Source organism: Octopus bimaculoides, chromosome 2 (genome assembly GCF_046866305.1).
Source record: "Octopus bimaculoides isolate indiv1 chromosome 2, ASM4686630v1, whole genome shotgun sequence".
Taxonomy (NCBI): Eukaryota; Metazoa; Mollusca; class Cephalopoda; order Octopoda; family Octopodidae; genus Octopus; species Octopus bimaculoides.
This window is the reverse complement of record NC_142929.1, coordinates 92,351,242-92,367,600: the sequence shown is the minus strand read 5'-3', so window position 1 is coordinate 92,367,600 and position 16,359 is coordinate 92,351,242. Positions and strand designations below refer to the sequence as shown.

Below are 16,359 nucleotides of genomic sequence, written 5' to 3'. Positions count from 1 at the left end.
CGATGGCAACATTACTCTTTTCATCGCAGGAAGTTTTGCCTTCGCCAAGTGCAAGGAGGGTGTTTGAAAATTCTGCTGATGCTATGTCACCTCGCATATGAGCACGCATGTTAGAGTTAAGTTTGAGAGTCTTCACCAGGGGCCACAATGTGGATGACTTAAGACACGCACGTACTGTATCAGCTCTAGTTGAAGACGACTGTCACGGCTATAAATAAGTATGTCTCGCTTATTGTGCTGTTCACCATGGAGAAGTACAGCCAATTCATTGCACGACGGAGCGTTATAACGGCGTGCGTGCTCCCCAGAAGTCTTTTGTCAGCATCGATGACAATGGTGAAGTTTGGTGAAGGGGCTGTTTGCAAGGCGTATTTGAAACTGCGAATATAGCTGTTGTTAAAATTGTCAGCGTCAGTGTTTGCAGGTGGTGGAAAAACGCCGAACAGCACATCAAGTTGCCTACTGTAGTTGGAAAGGAAATAAATTTGGAGGAACGAAGGCTTGCAATTTTGTATACTACATTTATATAATACCTTCAATAAATTAGTCTTCATAAAGTTCACCTTTAAAATGCCACGAGTCTCAGTACTTTCTCGCCAACTTCCAGCATTCTCTTCTTCCTCTAGCTGACAGATTTTCGTACTTTTTTGCGACGGAAAATACACCTTTTGTGGCAATTGCTTTCTTAAATCGGAGGTATAAGACGTTTAAACAGAACATCTGTACCCCCGGGAATTACCGGGTACACCAGTTAGTATATATATATATATATATATATATATATATATATATATATATATATATATATATATATATATATGTAGATGTAGGTATGTACATATATGCATGTATACATGCATATGCTCATATATCATTTGTATTATTATATTATCGAACACTACGGGTCCATTTGTAAGTTTTAACCTTATATTTCTGACGCGCATTCTGTCTATCTATCTATCTATCTATCTATCTATCTATCTATCTATCTATCTATCTATCTATCTATCTATCTATATATCTTTCTTCTTACCTATCTCCCCCTCTCGTTCTGCTTCCTTCTGTTGTCCTTGCTTCTCCCCTTCACTGCTATACATATCTCTCTCTTACTCCTCCTCCCTGTCTCTCGTCGCTCACCTTTGTTCCACTTCCTCCCTTTTCCTCTCTCTACCACTCCTCGTTGATCACACGTGACTTGTAATCACCTCTTCCTTTCTCCCTTCGGCCAGCATAAAGGCAAGATGAACTGCTATCTCTCTCCGTTCAAGTTCGTCACATCACAGCGTTCAGTATCTCCTCTCGTCTGGCTTAACGGCCTTTAACGTTGCTTTCACTGTTTAATTTTCCCTGTCTTGGTTTTTGTTTGCTACTTTGGAATCCTCCGCTTAGCAGGTTAATCCACTTCGTGGGAAGAGCTATTCTAAGAGCGCGTTCTGCCTCATCTTCGAAACGCCTAGTTTAGAATAGAGGCAGCTGATGAAGGAAAAGTTCCATAAGTGGCTTGTCTTATGTGTTCATTCTGTTTTCCGTTAAAAATCCCTTTTTTTGTGCTTTGTTTATGTTCCCATTCCTTTTTTGTCCGTTTTTTTGACGTCCTGTACCCGGATATGTATGTATATATACATATAGATGTAGGTATGTAGATATATGTATGTATATATGCATATGCTCATATATCATTTGTATTATTATTATTCAGTAGTTTTATTTTTATTTTTATAACGTGCTTTCACTTCACTACCGAGCGCAGCTCTGTGCGCCTTGGGTATGTGCTGTGGTTTGCTGTGGTGCTCTTATGTTTACTGTATTGAAAGTGTTTTTGCGTAGAATGTGTGCAGTACCCAGTAGTGCAATTTTCTGTATGTTATATATATTTGTAAGTCCTGGTGTCTTTGTTATGTATTTGTCTGAATATTTTTTTATTATACCTAAGGCACCTACTATGATAGGAATTGTTTCTGTTTTTAGATTCCACATTCGAGTTATCTCTATTTCCAGGTCTTTGTATTTTGAAAGTTTTTCCATTTCTTTTAGAGAAACGTTGTCATCTGTTGGTATTGAAACATCAATTAGAAGGCATTTTTTTCCTTCATGATCTTTGACAACTATATCTGGTCTATTTGCCTTAATTTCTCTATCTGTGTGTATTGGCATATCCCAGAGTATGGTTGCTTTCTCGTTTTCTGTGACCTTTTCTGGCGTGTGTTTATACCATCTTTTTTCTGTTGCTATTCCATAATGTTGGCATAGCTTCCAGTGTATATAGGTCCCAGCTCTGTCGTGTCTGTGAATATATTCCTTCTTAGCCAGGACTGGGCAGCCAGAGATAATATGATTTATTGTTTCTTGTCGATCTCTACATATTCTACAGTTACTTGTTATATTTCTTTTCATAATGTGTTTTTGGTAATTTCTGGTGGGGAGGCTTTGGTCTTGTGCAGCAATTAAAAATCCTTCAGTCTCTGCTTTGAGTCCTGAGCTTCTCAGCCATTGCTGGGATTTTTCTCTGTCTATTTCTTTCGCATTTAGTTTAGCCCAGTATTTACCATGTAGGGGCTTTTCTTGCCATCGTTTTATCATGGTCCGTTGCTGTTCTAGTTTTAGTTTGGATTTCATTTGTTTTATAGCTTTTGTTGTTTCTTCTTCTTCTTCTTCTTCTTCTTCTTCTTCTTCTTCTTCTTCTTCGTATTTGTTAGGTAGATTGATTTCTTGTTTGTATTTGTCAGCTTCCTTAAATACTGAAAACAGTTTTTTGTTTTGCTTGTGTTTTGTGGCTATTTGTATTAGTTTCCCTTGCTTCTGGAGTAGGTATTTTTGCAGTCCTATGGTGGTTATTTTATAATAGTTTTCTAGCTGTATAAGACCCCTGCCACCTTCTGTGCGTTGTATATATAGCCTTTCTATGTCAGATTTTGGGTGGTGCATCCTATATCCTGTCATTATTTTTCTTGTTTTCCTGTCTATTTTACATAGTTCGTTTAGTGTCCAGTTAAGGATGTTGTAGCTGTAGCTTATAACTGGGACAGCTAAAGTGTTGATACCCATTATCTTGTTTTTAGCATTGAGCTCTGTTTTTAGTATTGATCTAACTCGTCTATAGTACTCTTTCTTTATTTTTTCTTTCATTTGTGTATGTTGTATCCTATCTAGTTCATTGACTCCTAAATACTTATATGGTTGGCTTTCGTCTAGTTCTCTTATTTCATTGGCTTTATCTAGTGTTATATTGCTACTTTTAACTAATTTTCCTCTTTTCAGGGTTGCTTTGGCACATTTTTCTAATCCGAATTTCATTTCTATTTCCTTGGTAAAGCCGTGTACTGTCTGTAGTAGTGTTTCTAGCTCTTTGTCGTTTTTTGCATATAATTTTAGGTCATCCATATATAGAAGGTGGCTGACTGTTTTTCCATAGCATTTGTAACCGCATCCAGTTCTATTTAGCAATTCTGTTAAAGGTGTGAGTGCCAGGCAGAACAGGAGTGGAGAGAGCGTGTCTCCCTGGAATATTCCTCTTCTAATGGGGATGGCTTTCGTTTTCACAAGTCCCTCTTTTGTTTGGAGCTGTAGCACTGTCTGCCATTTGTTCATTGAGTGCTCTATGTATTTTATGATAATTGGTGCCACCTTGTTTATATTATTATTATTATTATTATTATTATTATTATCATTATTATTATATATTCATATACATATTCATATATATATATATATATATATTTATATTCATGTGGAGGCGCAATGGCCAAGTGGTTAGGGCAGCAGACACGCGGTCGTAGGGTTCCAGTTTCGATTGCTAGATCGGGCGTTGATAATGTTTATTGAGTGAAAACGCCTAAAGCTCAACGAGGCTCTGGCACGGGGTGGTGGCGAACCCTGCTGTACTCTTTCACAACATTCTGTCACTCTTTCTTCCTGTTTCTGTTGTTCCTGTATTTCAAAGGGCCATCCTCGTTACGCTCTCTGTAGCGCTGAATCTCCTCGAGAACTACGTTAAATGTACACGTGTCTATACATTATTTACATTTGACGGATATTTGTCCTCATCTTGTTTGTTGTTAACACAACGTTTCGGCTGATATGCCCTCCACCCTTCATCAGGTGTCTTGGGAAAATTTCGAACCTGGGTTCTCATTCCAAAGGTATTTTTCGCTGTTATTATTATTATTATTATTATTATTATTATTATTATTATTATTATGATTATTATTATTATTATTATTATTATCATTATTATCATTATTATTATTATACAGGTCACTACCTGGAATCGAACTCGGAATCTTGGGTTTAGTAGCCCGCGCTCTTAACCTGAATAGCAATAATAATAATAATAATAATAATAATAATAATAATAATAATGATAATAATAATAATAATAATAATAATAATAATAATAATAATAATAATAATAATAATAATAATAATAATAAAAATAATAATTCAAACTTTATGGTAAACATGAAACCCAAGTCAGTTCCCTCGTTCATACGATATATACCTTCAGTGCTGCTGTCAGAATCGATTTCGGATTGAGAAAGTGTGGTGTGTTAGTCTTAAAGAGAGGCAAAATGAAATGTATAGACGGGCTAACGATACCGTCGGGGGAGGTTATGAAGCCGATAGAAGAGACGAGCTATAAGTACTTAGGGACTTTGGAAATGGTTAAATTGATGGAGAAAGAAATGACAGAAAAATTTAAGGTGGAGTACTTGCGCAGCACAGATTAGAGCCTTCGTTTCCGGTTTTAAACCAATTTTAGTCATCCACAGCCATCTTTTTACTCTGTCTGTCTTATCTTCAACATCCATATAATAATAATGACATCCACAAATACCTTAGGAAATAGAACCCAGGTTCGAAATTTCCCCAAGACACCTGATGAAGGCTTGAGAGTATATCAGCCGAAACGTGTTAACAACAAACAAGATGATGACAAATATCCGTCAAATGTAAATAATCTAAATAATGTACATAATTCCTCATCTCTTAATTATAGAACATATATATATTCATATATATACACATACATACACATATATATATGTATTCATATATACATATACATGTATCCATATATGGCTCAGTAGTTAGAGCGACGAACTTACGACCGTTAGTTTGTGAGTTCGAATACCGGACCGGGCTGCGTGTTGTGTTCTTGACCAAGACACGTAATTTCACGCTGATCCAGTTCAATCAGCTGTAGAAATGCGTTGCGACGTCACTGGTGCCAAGCTGTATCAGCCTTTGCCTTTCTCTTGGATAACATCGGTGGCGTGGATCGGGGAGGCTGGTATGCATGAGCGACTGCTAGTCTTCCATAAACAACCTTGCCCGGACTTGTGCCTCGGAGGGCAACTTTCTAGGTGCAATCTCATGCTCATTCGTGACCGAAGTGGTCTCCTGTATATGACATATATATATATATATATATATATATATATATATATATATATATATATATATATATACATTAAAAAAAAATAACGTTGACCACTAACGTGGACAATTAATGTGCTAGAAATAGATCACATCTTGTGTCTATTAAGACCTAAATTGTTCTCAACATGAAATATAGCAGCAATCCAAAACGTAAGCGGGCAAGACATTTAAAATCACCTAAAAAAACACCATTAAACAGGTACCGGTTTCGGATTTAACAAATCTTACCGATTGTCCATTCCTCTTCAGCCTACCCATTACCCATTTTCTCATACTGAATATATACGACGCAGTAAATATTTTCTGCAGATATATTCCTGGAATTAGCGCGCCAAAACGAAGACTTTTGAATTTTACCATTAAGCTGTAATTAGCAGAACCATATACACGCGCACCCATGGCGGTGGGCAACTCTGTATACGATTCTGATGATTGCGGTTACATTACAAATCAGGCTGAAGAGGAATGGACAATCGGTAAGATTTGTTAAATCCGAAACCGGTACCTGTTTAATGATGTTTTTTTAGGTGATTTTAAATGTCTTGCCCGCTTACGTTTTGGATTGCTGCTATATTTCATGTTGAGAACAATTTAGGTCTTAATAGACACAAGATGTGATCTATTTCTAGCACATTAATTGTCCACGTTAGTGGTCAACGTTATTTTTTAAAAATGTACCTTAATCCCCTGAGATTGCAGATAATATTTCTGAATCTCTTTGATTCTTTAGATGTGCTGGCCTCCTGATAATTAATCAATATTAATTAATATGTGATTAATTACCAGATTTTATAATTATATATATATATATATATATATATATATATATATATATATATATATATATATATATATATATATATATATATATATATATATATATATATATATACATACATATATATATTTACATACATATATATGTATATACATATATATATATATGTATATATGTATTCATATACAAATATGTGTGTGCGTATTCACACACACACACACACACACACACACGCATATATATATATATATATATATATACATATATATATGTCTGTGACTGTATGTGTGTATGTGTGGAGCTGTATTCTGGTAAATGGTTGTAATAGTATAGTACTTAAATTAAAATGCCGGCGGCTCTATATGCAAGACCGCGTAGTCAACATCCAGTGGGACAGGTTATCAAAGGTAGTATGAAAATAGACACCACCTGGAAAGTAAAAGCCTGGATAGTCAAAGATCACTTTGCGTAGACGATCACTTGTATACAAGCCGAGAGAAATGAATCTTACATGTAAATTATAAAAAGTTGTTAAAGACTTGGTCTGAATGGCGTCGGATCGTCGGAGCCATATTTCCCATTTGAGAATAGAAGATTAAACAATATACATTATTATGATTTGTGAAAATGAAAACAGAATATTTAAGACACGGCATGGAGTTCATTTATATATTTAATCGAAGTAATAGTGTGTTTGTTTGAAGCTTTAGTTTCCACCAATTGACTACATAAATTAGGGAGCCACTATGTGAACCCCTGATATTTTTAGAAACAGTAATGAATCCTCTCTCACTATATAAATGAGACCGATAATGTCAGCTTAGGTTTTGTCATCATCAAACCTTGATTTACCGTCTCCAGTCCCAGAACTCAAAGGGCTGGTCCTTAGTTTCCATAGCGTATAAGTGATCAAGATCGCAACATTTCCCTTAGAACGTCAAAGCGTTGCAAAGTTTTATCTGTACAGGAAAAAGAGATGATAGTCATGTTGATTATAATGTGGTCCAAGTCACTGCTAAAGGAAAATAAAAGAAAACACAAGGCAGTCACAGTAACAGCCTTAGATGGTAGATTTGATTAATCAAGACTGGCCTAGAGCGAAACAGCGATAGGAGCAATAACAACAACAATAAAAAAGGAGGCCTTTAAACGGTTGATTGTAATGAAATCTACATACTGTCTTTATAATGGAAAAGACAGACTAAATATTACGGTCGTAGAAAAAGCACTAGAAACTCGAAATGGTCATGGTTGGAACGTCTCTGAATAGAAATCTGTCTGGTTATGGCTCCCCGACAGTGAAATAATGATTTCGAACATAGGTATAGGGCCAAAAAATTTGGGGCATCGGTAAAGGTAGTTATATCGACGTTCTAATGATTTTGCTAAATTATTTAAAAAAAATTTAGGTATAAAGTCAGCAATAGTTGAGAAGAAGGGGTTAGCTAGTTACATTGACTCCAATACTTGACTTGTAATTTAGTTTATCGACCCCCAAAGGGATGAAAGACGAAGCTGACCCCGGTTGGGTTTCGAACCCAGAGTACAAAGAACTGGAGAAACACCGTAAGGTATTTTCTCCGGTGTGCTAACGATTCTGTCAATCCACCAGCCTATTAGTCTGCAATTTAATCGCAAAGTCAGTAATTTTGAGGGGAGTTTAATCGATTACCTCGACTCCAGTACTTAACTGGTACTTTATTTTATCGTCCCTTAGAGGAATGAAAGGCAAAGCTAGCCTCGGCAGTATTTGAACTAGAATGCAAAGAGCTGGAAGAAAGACTGCAAAGCATTTTCCTGGCGCCCTAACGACTTTGCCAAAGTAATGCTTTCTGATTTAGATACAGGCCCAGTAGTTTTGAGGGGAGGAGCAGTAGTCGATACCATCGACTCCAATACTAGACTGGTGCTTATTTTATCGATACCAGAATGATTAAAGGTAAAGATGACTTCAGCAGGGTTTGGATTAGAATGTAAGGTGTCGGAAGAAAAATCGCTAAATATTTTCCTGACGTTCCAACGAATTTGTCAAAATAATGGTTTCAAATTTTGGCGCGAGGCCAACAATTTAAGGAGAGGAGGTGAGTCGATTGCATTGACCCTTGCTCCCTAGTTCTCGACTGGTACTTATTTTATCGATGCCGAAATGATGAAAGGCAAAGTTAACCTCCGCGGAATTTGAACTCAGAACATAAAGACGGACGAAATGCCGCGAAACATTTTATCCGGCATGCTAACGATTCATAAATAATCTACCAAAGGCATAAGGCCAGCAATTTTGGGGAGGGAACTAGTCGTTTACATCGAACCCAGTGCGTAAATGGTACTTATTTTATCGAATTCGAAAGGACAAAAGGGTAAGTCGACCTCGGCAGAATTTGAACTCAGAACGTAAGGACGGACGAAATACCACAAAGTATTTTGCCCGGCGTGCTCATGATTCAAAAATAATAACAACAGTATACATCAGCGTACGTTCACACACACACACACACACATACACGCACACACACACACACGCACACACATACACGCACACACATACACACATGTACACACACACGCTCATACAAACACGCACTAGCAGCTGCACATACCGATAGAAATTTAATTTTAAGGTCTCCCCACCACACTACAATCACGCTTGACCAATCACTTGTAGCTCGAAAGTTCCTGTCTAGAATGCAGGCTTGGCTGGCAAGGTCCTTTTAGCTGTGTTGATCAAGCAGCATGTTAACCTTTTCCACTCAATCATTATTGTTCTAATGAATAGCAAGAATAAGAACGGTTTGGGGAATCACATCGTTAAGAAGTGAAGCGCATATCAGAAGGCATTTTGCCCGAAGCTCTAACCATTCTTCGAATACACTATCCTGCTCTTATACTTTATTTTATCGAGCCCAGGAGGATTCAAAAGCAAAGTGCCATTTGAACTCAGAAGGTAAAATGCTGTTGGCACTCCGTCGGTTACGACGACGAGGGTTCCAGTTGATCCGATCAACGGAACAGCCTGCTCGTGAAATTAACGTGCAGGTGGCTGAGCACTCCACAGACACGTGTGCCCTTAACGTAGTTCTCGGGGATATTCAGCGTGACACAGAGTGTGACAAGGCTGACCCTTTGAAATAAAGGTACGACAGAAACAGGAAGAAAGAGTGAGAGAAAGTTGTGGTGAAAGAGTACAGCAGGGTTCGCCACAACCCCCCCCTGCCAGAGCCTCGTGGAGCTTTAGGTGTTTTCGCTCAATGAACACTCAAAACGCCCGGTCTGGGAATCCAAACCGCGATCCTATGACCACGAGTCTGCTGCCCTAACTACAGAAGGTAAAATAACAGATCAAATACAGTGGCTGTAAGGTAAGAAGCTTGCTTCCCAACCACGTCGTTCCGTGTTCAGCTCCACTGCATGGCACCTTGGGCAAGTGACTTTTATAACCTCGGGCTAATCAAAGCCTTATGTGTGTGTGTGTGTGTGTGTGTGTGTGTGTGTGTGTGTGTGTGTTTGTCTCCCACCACCGCTTCACAATCGATGTTAGTGTGTTTATGTCCCTGCAGCATAGCGGATCGGCTAAAGGTACCGATAGAATAAATACCAGGCTCAAAACAATCTACTGGTGTCTATTCATTCGACAAAAGATCTCCGAAGGTGGTGCCTTAGCATGGGCGCAGTCAAATGACTGAAACAAGTAAAAAAATAATATATATATATATATATATATATATATATATATAAAAAAAATAATATATATAGCAGGTAGGCGCCTTTGTGTGTCCTTATGGTTGACACACACACACACACACACACACACACACACACACACACACACACACACACACACACACATTTCAAACCGTGAAGGCGTGTGGCTTAGTGATCAGGGTGTTGCAGTCACGACCGAAAGATCGAACTAAAGAGTGTTTCTCAATCATCATTTTACGTATGGATGCCTTTGATTCCTATTTTGCTCAGATGCACCTTTCTAGCCATTCGAGATTTTAAAAAATCACATTATATTTTTATAATCAAATATGATTAGGAATTGTATTTAAGAATTGTGGAACTAGGTGCAGGAGTGGCTGTGTGGTAAGTAGTTTGCTTACTAACCAAATGGTTCCGGGTTCAGTCCCACTGCGTGGCACCTTGGGCAAGTGTCTTCTACTATAGCCTCGGGCCGACCAAAGCTTTGTGAGTGGATTTGGTAGACGGAAACTGAAAGAAGCCCGTCGTATATATGTATATATGTATATATGTATGTGCTTGTATATGTTTGTGTTTGTCCCCCCAACATCGCTTGACAACCGATGCTGGTATGTTTACGTCCCCTTAACTTAGCGGTTCGGCAAAAAAGACCGATAGAATAAGTACTAGGCTTCCAAAGAATAAGTCCTAGGGTCGATTTTCTCGACGAAAGGCGGTGCTCCAGCATGGCCGCAGTTAAATGACTGAAACAAGTAAAAGAGTAAAAGAGAGAGTTTGTGGAATTGTAACCAATAAATTTTAATAGAAAATCTTGTATGGATTCCTCCACCCGAACCAAGAGCCATATGGACCCTGGTTGAGAACCACTGAAGTAAAATACTTCATTTCTCGTTGTTCCAGTCCACTCAGCTGCAAATGAATAACCCTGTGATTGACTTGGGTCACGTTGAAGGGCTGTGTTTTGCTCTCAGTTACTTATACGTCATGAAAACCATGTAACTTATGAATGAGTCCTAGATCTCGAGATAGTACTTACTGCATGCCAAAACCTTACTTACACAAATTCAAGCATACAAGTGAGATCTTAAAAGTATTTAGTAAAAAAAAAAAAATGCATAAAATAAACGTGAATTAGTGAAATGAGAAATGAAACTAGCGAGAAGATGATAAACCAAACGGAAAAATGAAAATAATGTAAAATAATTTAGGACAGGGCAAATAAGTTTGAAGCGTTATCTCAAAATATCCTCTGGTTATTTGACATAAAACTTACTAGCACCCAGCACACATATATTGTAAATATTTACCTAGACAACGTATACATACAGACAAGAGATCCATGTGCCGTCTGTGCGTATTTGTGTGTCAGTGTGAGCATGTATATACGAATACACACACACACACACACAAAAAAAACACACACACACACACACACACACACACACACACACACACACACACATATATATTTAGCTTTCTCTCTCTCTCTCTCTCTACACACACACACACAAATGTATATATATATATATATATATATACACGCATCTGCAGTGGTATAGAGAGTTTCATCTTGTAATCTGCATTTGTATTATGCTACTCATTTCGAGTTTTAATTATAAGGAAACTTTTTCATACTTATTAAATGCACACATATCTTTATCGTAATAATTCTACACCATATACCAGTGCATGCAGACCCTCCAATATATATCTACATGCATGTGTGTGTACGCATATATATATATATATACTCTTTTACTTGTTTCAGTCTTTTGACTGTGGCCATGCTGGAGCACCGCCTTTTAGTCGAGCAAATCGACCCCAGGACTTATTCTTTAGAAGCCTAGTACTTATTCTATCGATCGCTTTTGCCGAACCGCTAAGTTACGGGGACATAAACACACCAGCATCGGTTGTCAAGCGATGTTGGGGGGACAAACACACACATACAAACATACACACATACATATATATATATATATACATATATACGACGGGCTTCTTTCAGTTTCCGTCTACCAAATCCACTCACAAGGCTTTGGTCGGCCCGAGGCTATAGTAGAAGACACTTGCCCAGGATGCCGCGCAGTGGGACTGAACCCGGGACCATGTGGTTGGTAAGCTAGCTACTTACCACACAGCCACTCCTACGCCTATATATATATATATATATATATATATATATATATATATATATATATATATGTATGTATGTACGTACATATGTATGTATGTATGTATGTATGTATGTATGTATGTATGTACGTATGTATGCACGTATGTATGTCTATGTATGTATGTATATATACCAGATACACACACAAATTTACAAACACGCATATATACAAATATATTTACATATGTATGTGTGAATGTGTGTATGTATGTATATATATATATTTGTATGTATATACATATATTTGTTTGTATGTCTCTACATATATATATATGTATATATTTGTGTGTATATACATATATTTTCATATGTGTATATATTTATATCTGTAAATATGTATATTTATGTGTGTGTGTGTGTATCACACGCGCACACTCACACACACGGCTGGATATGTCTGCATGTGTGCATCGGTATTCGAAGGATCAGAATAACGTCAACGAACTAACTGTGCATGATTATGTCTGATCATTACTCATTACAGCATTCGATATTCACGATCGATTGTCATGATCTGGACGACAATGTACAAATAAAACGAAAACGAAAAAAAATCTCACAGAAAGTACAAACAAAAAAAGCTAATAAAGCTAATGACAAATAAATACATACCTAGTACTTATTTTTTTTCTTTTCTGTATCACGCTAATTTGTAAATCCACACTTTTCATACGTTTATAAAACAACGTATTTCTCTTCTTTCGATTTAATATTCCAGCGTTATTTAATATCTAAATCCGTTTATTTGTTTATTGTCTATAATATCGCAGCAAACAACAAAGAAATTAAATGTAATTTCTTTCTTAATTTCTGCCTCTTGCGCCTTCACGCAACAACTCCAAATCACAACTGGCTGACATGCTTGTAAGTGTAATAAGAATTGTTAATTGCGGTACCCGCTCACCCGTCTAACACCCCGCCGTAAAGGAACGACTGATTTGTATGTCCGCTGAACCTGTCAGAACTTTTATTTATTTATATGTTTGTTTGTTTATTTCGTTTTATGTTTATTTTTAGTTTACAAACCATTGACAAATTTGGTATGTGTGTACGTACGTGTGTGTGTACGTACGCGTGTGTGTGTACGTACGTGTGTGTGTGTACGTACGTGTGTGTGTGTACGTACGTGTGTGTTTGTACGTACGCGTGTGCAATGTAGGGTTGTTATCTGAATATGTGTGCGTATGTGTATAGTGCATAGAGATACCCTTTTCATTTACACACACGCGCACACATTTAAATACAAATATAGGGTATACACACACACACACTTATAAAAAAAATGCACACACACACACACATATATATATATATATACAGACACACACACATACAACACACACGCAAATGGTTTTATTTTCCCTTCCCTTGCTATCAATTTCACGCGGTTTTTCTCTCGTCTCCTCCCCCACGCCCTTTCCACTTACTATCACCTCTACTCCCCTTCTTCTCGCTCCTACTCTTTCTCCTTCTCCCTCCTACTCTTTCTCCTTCTCCCTCCTACTCTTTCTCCTTCTCCCTCCTACTCTTTCTCCTTCTCCCTCCTACTCTTTCTCCTTCTCCCTCCTACTCTTTCTCCTTCTCCCTCCTACTCTTTCTCCTTCTCCCTCCTACTCCTTCTCCTTCTCTCCCTCTCCCTCCCCTTCCTTCTCCTTTTCCTTGTGTTGTTGTTGCTGCTGCAGCTTCTCCTCCTCCTCTTCCTCCTCTTCCTCCTCTTCCTCCCCCTCCTCCCCCCCTCCCCCCTCCCCCCTCACTTTCTATATATCTAATTCTCTCGTTCTGTTATTTTAATCTCCGCTTTTACAGATATGTTTTAAGACATAATTATTAAGTATAATTTGTTTTCTTTCCCCACCCACGCCGCTTCTCAGTTTTCATTTTATCCTTCCCCTTACAATATATCTATTTCTTTCTATTTTCATTTCTCCACATTGCCTTTTTCTTACTTCTTCACTTATAAAATCTCCTTTAAAGTTTACATTTGCTTTCTTTCTCTTCTTCCTATATAACATCTACCCCTACTATATATATATATATATACACACACACACACACACACACACACACACACATACACACACACACACACACGCACACACACACACACACACACACACACACACCACACACACACACATATATATGTATGTATATATATCCATACATACATACATACACACACACTGATGTAAATGGAGGAAAACGAAAGAAATCCCTCCGCACCTGAGTTAATTTAATACTTAGTAATAAGACGGCGAAGTAATGCAGTGACAAGGAAGGTACTATTTTCATTGAGCTTGTAGTGATTATCTGACACCACAAGTGACCAGTTGACTTTCTTTTTAATATTTTTGTACTGGAAACAGGTTCATCTGTTTATCAACATTGATCTTGCCATAAGGCGGCGAGCTGGTAGAACTGTTACCATGCCAGGCAAAATGCTTTGCAGCATTTTGTCTGTCTTTATGTTCTGAGTTCAAATTCCGTCGAGGTCGATAAATTAAGTACCAGTTGCGTACTGGGGTCAATCTAATTTACTAGCCCCTTCCCCCAAAAATTTCGGGCCTTGTGCCTAGAGTAGAAAAGAATATTGATCTTGCCATAAGGCGGCGAGCTGGAAGAATCGTTATCATGCTGGGCAAAATGTTTCGTCCGTTCTGTGTTCAAATTCTGCCGAGGTCGACTTTGTCTTTTATCCTTTCGAGGTTGGTAAAATAAGTAGCAGTTGAGCTTTGGGGCTGATGTAAGTGACTTATCCCCACCCACAAAATCGCTGCCCTTGTGGTAAAATTTGAAACCCATTCTTCTTCTTCTTCTTCTTCTTCTTCTTCTTCTTCTTCTTCTTGCTAGTCTATATTCCGCTGAGGTTGACTTTGCTTTTCATCCTTTCGGAATCGATAAGATAAGTGCCAGTGGAGGACTGGGGTCGATTATTCCCCTCGACTTATTCCCCTCCCCGAACATTACTGGCCTTGTGCCAAAATTTGAAACAAATATTGTTCTTGTTATCGTCGTTGATGTCTTTGTTGACTCACCTCACCTTTGCTGCTGCTTACCTTTGGTTATTGTTGTTGTTACTGTTGTTATCCCCCCCCCATTCCAACCGTTGCTCTTATGGCTAAAAGAACCGCTACGATTTCTCGTCCACCTCCCAGCAGCCACCGCTATCGCCATCGGCACCGTCACCGCCATCACCACCACCACCTCTACATGACAACCGCCACCATTACCATCACTATCACTTTCGATAACACCACCAACACAACAACAACAAAGGCAGTTGGTCTTGCAACAGCAAAGGCAGTTGCAAGACCACCACCACCACCACCACCACCACTACCACCACCACCACCACCACCACCACCATCACCACCACCACCACCGCCGCCTGACAATGAACTATGTATTATGCGGCCTGTTTCTCGAAAACGATCGACCATGCCTGATGTTGTTGGCACTCCGTCGCTTACGACGTCGAGGGTTCCAGTCGATCCGATCAACGGAACAACCTGCTCGTGAAATTAACGTGCAAGTGGCTGAGCACTCCACAGACACGTGTACTCATAACGTAGTTCTCAGCGACATTCAGCGTGACACAGTGTGACAAGGCTGGCCCCTTTGAAATACAGGTACAACAGAAACAGGAAGAACGAGTGAGAGAAAGTTGTGGTGAAAGAGTACAGCAGGGTTCGCCACCATCCCCTGTCGGAGCCTCATGGAGCCTTAGGTGTTTTAGCTCAATAAACACTCACAACGCCCGGTCTGGGAATCGAAACCACGATCCTATGACCGCGAGTCTGGTGCCCTAACCACTGGGCCATTGCGCCTCCACCATGCCTGATGTAAGATAGTAAGATATCATCTAGTATGGTCCATTTCCTTTTCAAAGTGGTAGGATGTATTGTGAGAGAGATTTAGTTGCTATTTTAGCACATTGAAAGACTACGTGTAGGTGTCCTTGTTGGTTTGCCTGTTTGACAGAGTCTGCGGTGAAGATGTTGTGAAGGTGTTGGCTGCAGTGACGGTGGTCTTGGTGGTGGTGATGATGGTATTGGTGGTGGCTGATCGTGGTTGGTTGTGGCTGTAGTAGTGATGGTGATAATGACTTAGTACCAGTTGGTATGAGTGGTAGTGATTTTAACCGTCGTGGGGATTGGTGGTGTTCATAGTGGTTAGTAATTATGGGTGTGTCTGCACTCACCAACACCTTTCACTGCTGTAAAAACCCAACAATCCGAAATCCGGGCTGAATTAAAACAATTCTTAA

The 16,359-nt window shown here is 38.7% G+C and overlaps 1 protein-coding gene across 1 annotated transcript in view; it reads right to left on the bottom strand.

Annotated features, from left to right (window-relative positions):
* The window catches only part of LOC106870625 (uncharacterized), a 168,046-nt gene extending 154,609 nt beyond the window's left edge, over positions 1-13,437 (bottom strand). Inside the window, exon 1 of the mRNA XM_014916758.3 lies at positions 12,705-13,437. The gene's annotated coding sequence lies outside the window, so the exon portion shown is untranslated. The remainder of the gene's footprint in view (positions 1-12,704) is intronic.
* Positions 13,438-16,359: the final 2,922 nt, after the last annotated feature.